Genomic DNA, 7,941 nt, shown 5'->3' on the forward strand with positions numbered 1-7,941 from the left:
TATATATATATATATATATATATATATATATATATATATATATATATATATATATATATATATATATATATATATATTGATTATCTAAACGAGCTCCACCTGTGCTGAATTGGTTGATTATCTGAATGTGCTCCTCCCGAACTTTGTTAATAAAACATCATATATTAAGTTGCAGTCTACTTTTTTTTTCAGTCTCCAGAGGGGGTGACATTCATCCTCTAATTCATGTTTGACAATAACACATTGGTTTAGGGAGTAAAATATGGATGTAAGCAAGAGAGGAACAATTTTGGCCCTCCAAAATACCTTTGTCAAAGAATGAGCTTTGACAAAGGATAACAGTGTGATCTTCTGTGTGGCTCATAAAAGCTCGCCATGCTGACAATTGAAAGTGGAGCATTATCAGATTTGAATCAACACTGCACAGGTGTATAACAGGGTCATATTAAATGTTAAAACTGACAGAATCAGGCTTACTCCCTGTAGCAAAAACATATTTAGGTTCAAAGGTCAGAGAAAATCTGCGTGATTAATCACAGCTAGACAGAAGACTATCTTTTGGCACTCACGAGAGAGAGCCTGACACCGTGTAGGCACAGCTTGTCTTAGATCTTCTCATTAAAAGCGAGCAAGTGTGATAGTTTTCCTCTGGGCCTCTTAGCGCTATCCGGGAATCTGACCGGTTTGAGTGTTCACAGCTCTGCTTTCACAGCCGAGGGTGTGAAAAGACCTAGTCTATTTTACATAGATTGCAGCGTTAACATGTACCTGAAATAAAATGTAAGATGCAAAGTTTTGAAACAGAAGTCATTCAGCCTAAATGTGACATGTGCTGGCAAAATGAGTAGGAATAAGCACATTTTCAAAAATGAGTTATTTTTATTTTCACATTCTACATTAAAATATCTTCAAAATGTTGAAAAGTTGTTGGAATCAGACCAACCATGACTGAGCTACAGCCATTTGAAGGCCAGTCAACAGAGTTGATATTGAGAAAAATCGAGTTAAAATTTTCTAAGGATTCCAAAGAAAAATCACCAAGCAACCGTGCATATTTCCTTCAATTATTTTCTTAATAATAATTACTATATTATTAATAACAATATAGCTATTTTTTATTTTATCTTTGTTATTAAAAATAAGATCAAATAAAATAAACACTAGTTTAATCAAGAGCAGCGAGTGATTCCATCTTTTCTTTTAATGGTTGATTAACATTGAGACAGATCTATATTAAGACCGACTGTAATGCATGGATCTAATATAATATATAATCTAATCTATATAACTGTTATGATGGCTGTTGTTGTTGTTCATTAAATATTATATTGCAATAAATAATATTGTAGTATTGAATAATAGTATTTAGTATTAGGAAATGGTGTGTGTGTTCGTGATGGTGACTTTAGTTACATTATTCCACTATTAGATGGCGACAAGTAACAGTTTTTATGAGAGACTCAGCAGTAAGGACTTTTATATTGAAAGAGACTGAAACAGGGTTGTAAACTAGGAAGTTATTTTTACTAAATAATTTTTACTGTAACAACACCTTGTAAGATGCAGCCAACAACTGCACTGAGCAGTGCTGTCATGGGAAATCTTATTAGACAAAGATATCGCTTCCCTCAGCGGACATTCAAACTAATGAGATTGAGCTGAAGAATGAATGCTGTATCAGATGCAGGTAATCATACTCGCTCAGTCCATCTCTCTCATAATACTCTACAGTGAGCTTTAAAAACAGTAATTACAATACGTTTTCAATGAAGCAACTCAGCGTTCCTTCATTACTAGTTCTACAGTGACGTTTTTGAAATAGAAACGGAGGCTTGGGCTCAGCTGGTAAACTGTAAAATTCAGATTTGAATTACAGAAGGAAGTAGTTCACACAAAAGAGGGTTTTTAAAGACACTCTGGCCTCGTGCCAATCACAGCAGTGCTGATATACAACAATATTGCACGGCTACTCATGTAATATTGCTCATTTAACTAATTCTGTAAAAGTCAGAATGTTGTATTTTACATTTCAAATGCTTTGCCTTTAAAATGTTCTGACTCATTCTTCCCCTTTAAATGTTATACAAATCAAACACTCCCCTTTAAGAGCTCGGAATAATATTAGCTGCTCCACTTTTCAGCTTACTTTTTTATGGTAGGTGAACATCAATCAGAGCATCCTTAGTGGAACAGTTCCTTTAAATAAACTTGAAACTTAACTTTCAGAAAACAAACATATTGGAAATTTCCTCAGGCTCTTCAGGACATGCTGCTTTTGCCTGTTTTTGTACTCCATCAACACAACATATAAATCTCAAACAGTGTTTAAAATCTCCTTGAACCGTGGCACATGCAGTGCACCCGTGGACACATAAATATGATTGAAATGTCAGAAACCTCATTTCCACGAAATGTAGCAAGCTTCCATATAGCAGGCTCCCTGGGCAAGTACAGTAACCGGAAATAAATCATTTACAACCTTAACCAGGTCATGATGCGCTGAGGTCAAGAATATTTCCTGCCACACTGAGTATTGATTAATTTCTCTCTATGAACACAGCCTGTGCTATCCATTTCCTAAATTACATCTTGAGCAGGTATTTGTGAAGTCTTAAGCAACATTAATCAACCTAAAGAGACAGGTGGGGGTCACATGATCAAAGAGAACAGCCTCTTAAAGTGCCAGAGGCCACTGTCTGAAGTTAGCAGAGTGTGTGACGAAGCTATGTGAATATAAATACAGGCAATTTATCTTCGTCATCCTCCAGCAAGTTATCCTGACACTAAGGCACAGATGGACTCTCCAAGCTCACATTTCAGACTTGCTCTCGAATCTGACGTGAAAATCAATACACAGATACATAGACTCTTACTTAAAAATGGAAGAGAAATTCATATGTAAATGATGTGTGGTCACTGGGGCCATTACAAAGTAAAACAGTTTACAGTCGGAGATGTGTTGCCGCAATTGAGACATTGTGCTCAAGCAGGTGATATGAGTTTTGAGTCCAGCTTGAATCCCATCCTCTTCCTTCTTGGAAATAAAACCATGAAACACACATTAATAAAAAATAATTAAAGAAAACAAATCCTATATGCTTGTAGATTAGCTAGCTAATGCTAGCCTAAATTGCTTGTCACTAGAGAAATACTTAAGAAAAAAAAACAAGGCTGATAAATTATATACGTATATTAATAGTTAAAGATAATTGCCTGACAAAAACTAAGAAAAATGTTTAGACAGAGAAACTAGTAGTTCTACATTTTGTACAATATATTTTTAATAATTAATTTGATGATTTAATTGCTTTAAAAATACAGAAAAATACTAAGAGATATGTTTAGACATAGACACTGTATAGTCTGTGTGTGTGTGTGTGTGTGTGTGTATAATATATATAATGTAAGACAAATACCAGATGAAAACTAAGAAAAACAAATAAGAGAAATGTTTAGACAAAACCTATGTAGGCCTATGTTTTGTACGTTACATATATTTTAATAATCAATTTGATGATTACTTGACAAAAAGAAAGAAAGCAAGAAAGAAAGAAAGAAACAAGAAGGAGAAATGCTTAGACTTAAAACTATGTATATTTTGTGTTTTAGAGAGAGAGAGAGATGTAGAACCTATCGGTCTATATTTTGTTCATTATGTGTATTTTAATAACCAATTTGATGATTATTTGACCAAAAAATAAGAGAAATGTTTAGATGTACATGTAGAAAGCTTGTGTGTTTTGTATATATTTTAATAGTTATTTTAAGATGACTACCTGGGGGTTAGAAAAAATTAGGATACATATTTAGAAAAAAAACGATGTATGTTTTGTGTATTACATTTTAATAAGCTAAAGATCAACTACGCAGCACTCCAGTGCTTGAGGTTTTCCATTACATTTGTCTCCAGTAGCGTCCACCCACCTGCTCTGAGCTTGGCTTCCCCCGGTACCTCCACCTTTGTGTTAATCATATCAACATTTTATGCCTGATACCTGCAGGGAATTTATCCCACAAAATGTATTTACCTTGGAAGCTAGTCATTTTACGCAAAAAATGCTCTCCAGTTTCTGTGGAAGTATTAGCATTGTAATGTTCCCTGCTAAATATCTGTCAACAGCTCCACAAAAGTTGTTAATCTCATGACCTGTGATGATGGTGCTCAGATGACACGTTAGACATCATGTTTGTGATAGAGACAGGTCAGTGGCTGTCATGGAGGTGTAGCGTCTCGACCAATCTGACACACTAATTTTTATTTGATTTAACAAATCAATTATTCATTAGATTAACAAATCGTCACAGTCCCCTCACTCAATAAACTGGATGCCAGGATTTCTGCTGAACACCATCCCCCCTTTGGTCACCATGACAACTAATCATGATATCACTGGTTTTATGACCCCCCCAGGAATGTGAGTAGGATAACCCACTCTTTGTCCCACTAGTTTAAGTGTTTATGTAGTTAATAAAACCTTACTTGTATCACACTTGACGTGTTCATTGTTTGCTCATAACCGGAGTCACTAATCATGCAGATTTACGCTACAAGCTTTTGTAGAATTGTACAGTAAGAAAGTTATTTCCCTTAACCAGGAAATTAACGTTCTTAGAATTGACAAGACAGTTGACCCTGAGAGGTCAGCTAAATATCTACAGCGGATCTAAAATATTCATAATTAATCATAACTAGTTATGGTTAATTATTCATATTTCCTGTCATGAGCTGATTCGTTACAGAGGACTGCTGACTAATGTCACGAGATATCGCACTAATGTCGTTCTGTGAATAACATCCTGACAACCTCAAGGTCTGCAGAGTGTATCAGTTTACAACTGTCCATGATTACCAGCCAACATGCGTCCGTTTTCAACTGGTAATTTGTGAACATTTCCTCTGCACTGACTTGCCAGAAACTAACATGCGTTTCAGTGCATAATAAAAGCACAAGGCTGGCTGGTGTCCGGACTGAGGCTGAGGCATGTCTGCGACAACCCGTAATTAAAATGTCTTCATAGGCTTTAATTGTTACATCAAGTCCTTATAAATGAAATTACACATCAGTTTAATGCACACTGTAAAACATCTGACTGCGAATGTGACAGCATATTACTGGCTATTACTTATAATGTTATATATCATAAAATCACAGTAATATTGAAATGGAATTAATTTCAGAACTATTATGGTAAATTGCTGTTAAACTTTCATTTGTGAGTCAGAAAATCCTTTATCGTTTGGCCCAGGTGATTAAATATGGGTGAACAAAATGAAAAATTAATATTATACATTTTTATACAGTTATACATTATTTTGAAAATTAAATGCAAGGCCATATGGTATTCCCCTATTGAGTGAAAATGAACTTGTGTGCACTGATTTCATAGTAAAATTCTAAATATGGTAATTTACTGTAAAATATTAGTTAAACCATGTAAAATGCTTGCAGCGTTTTACATTACAGAGCAAGTGAAAATGAGAGAAGTTAGATTCACACCTCTGTCGTCTTCTGCCGTTGTGCAGATATCCCACACAAACTGTGAGTTAGCTCTGGATATAGTTACATCTCCCACACAGAGCCTCACGCTCCAGTGCATCAGATGACCTGGCTGTTAAAAGCAATGAAAGCAAACATGTCATCACTCCCATTCTTCTGTGAGACTGCACGTTCTGACTGCGAGAGAGAGAAACGAGTGAAAAGCCCGTTGCTTGTTTTTATCATCTTTGGATCTCATGATATGCTCCTGCTGTTTTATTTCTCGCGTCTAAGCAATCAGCCATAGAAGAAAACAAGCCTGCCTTGATATCATCTTCAGAACTCATTTACTTTTCTTTCTTATTTCTTTTTGTTTTCCACTCATTTAGATGAAGAAGCGTTTTTCTCTGTTAAATTCCTTCATGTAAACTCTAATCACACTCTTATTAACATCTACTCGCATATACAAATATATAATTTACATTTATATAATGCGAGTTGATTATATTTCTCTGTGCAGCTGAAAGCTGTTGTCAGATATTCCTCTCTGTGGATTTCATGATTATGTGCTGTCGATGTGCCCAAGTCTTATATGCCCTTGATTCAGTCTCATTAACACGCAGCAGTGAATCAGCGGGGCCATGCTGAGTGTGTGTGTGTGTGTTTGTGTGTTGTTTTAAATGAGTGAGCACTGACAATCTGACTCCTGTCCTGGTCAAATAGTGGCATAAATAAACATGAGAGCTATTTTAGGCCATCTCATAAGCCCCCTACCATTTCGTTTCCATCTATAATATTCAAAAATTTCTTGAAATGAGTCCAGGGATTCCATTTGTGTCAGATGAATCTGATCTGAATGACCATAGAGTACAGTTGTCCAGTCCTTGGATGTTAACTAATAAAGCTGTACTATTACTGTCATTATGTTATCATTATATTCAGGGTGCGAACTACGGGGAAGCTAGGGGGAGCTCGGCTCCCCTTAATAAGAAATTTTGGGGGGTCTCAAAAAATATTGACAATGTGTTATTTTGACGTGCAATTTCAGTTTTGTGTAATGTGATCATCGTGGATTATTATGTGTGAAATTGCAAAAATATCATTCATTCATTCATTCATTCATGCATGACGGCGATTTAAACCTAATTCCCTTCAATTAAGATAACTATACATGCTATTCTTGTCATGAGTATCAAGGTGTGGGGGCGTGCGGTGCAAATTCCACTCATGTTTAGTACATGTTAACTCAAAGATTCGTAGAAAAAATATTAACGTTGGACTCTGTGGTCGATTCTGTGTTAAGGTAAGGCATCTTATTCGCAATTAAGTGTTGTGGCTGTGTTGTTATAGGTCTGCGTGACTCTCGATGTCTTAGGCCTAATTGAACGGAGGAATTATGGTATTCTTCTGTAGCCTGACGAGTAACTTTACGTTAACCGTTGTTCACGTGAACTCAAAGACAGCCTGATACTTTTGTATATAGACTATTTGTGGGTGGCTGTTTGTTGTTTCACCTATCAATTCGTGTTGATAAAGTATAATAGGGTAAATCCTGTATAGTGATCTATCCCAGTGTTTCCCAACCTTTTTTTTAGTCGCGGCACCCTTTGGAAATTTTAACAAACTTGTGGCACCTTACAAAATTAATTTTGTCACAATATTTGAATTTCTAACTTCGATTTTTTAGTTTTTCAGGTAGGTATAACAGTAGGGTTAAGATATTTAACTTTTATTTTTATTTTTTACCAATTATCCAAATAATGTTTAATACTAGAAAGCTATTATTATCAGAACAAGTGAGCATAACATAGCGGTTAGCAGATCAATGAATGAGAGGGCAGCGTTACCAGAGTTGCCCATTTACCACACCTTGTTACAACACAATAGGGCTATTGCAGACAGAAACAATACTGTACTACATCGATGTTTCCTGTCGGCTCGATTTTTGAGTGGACTTTGCTGTTCCGATGAGCATGAATGGTATATGAGTGGAGCGCACACGCATAGAGCGGGATAATACGCAGAGCGTCACACCACGTGAAAGTGAATCCTGAGCGGTGAACTAATTTTCGGCAGCCGAAATTTTGGTGCATCTCTAATTATTGGCGACATCAGAAATGGATATTATATAATAGATGCTTTTTTGAACATTTTAGCAATTTAAGAATATTAAAAAAGGATTTTTTACACGGCACCCCTGTTTATTGATTTATTCTATAAATAAATATTCTATAAAATATAGTGCTTGCATAAAGCAAGTAGTGCATACACTTGTAGCTGTTATGTATCTTTGTAAGTCAATGCAAGCGCACGAACCGCAACATTTTTTTATTCAGTATTCTTTGATGAATAGAAATTCAAAAGAACAGCATTTGTTTGTAATAGAAATTTTGAATATCTCTACTGTCACTTTTCATTAATTTAATACATCTTTACTGAATGCATTATTAATTGCTTAAAAAAA

At 35.4% G+C, this 7,941-nt stretch overlaps 1 protein-coding gene across 2 annotated transcripts in view; it reads left to right on the plus strand.

The window, feature by feature from the left end:
* LOC107568719 (leucine-rich repeat-containing protein 38-like) overlaps window positions 1–7,941 on the plus strand; it is a 38,143-nt gene that overhangs the window by 14,480 nt on the left and 15,722 nt on the right. The gene's annotated exons all lie outside the window — the stretch shown is intronic.

This window comes from Sinocyclocheilus grahami, unplaced genomic scaffold (assembly GCF_001515645.1).
Source record: "Sinocyclocheilus grahami isolate Dianchi unplaced genomic scaffold, SAMN03320097.WGS_v1.1 scaffold3.1, whole genome shotgun sequence".
Lineage (NCBI taxonomy): Eukaryota > Metazoa > Chordata > Actinopteri > Cypriniformes > Cyprinidae > Sinocyclocheilus > Sinocyclocheilus grahami.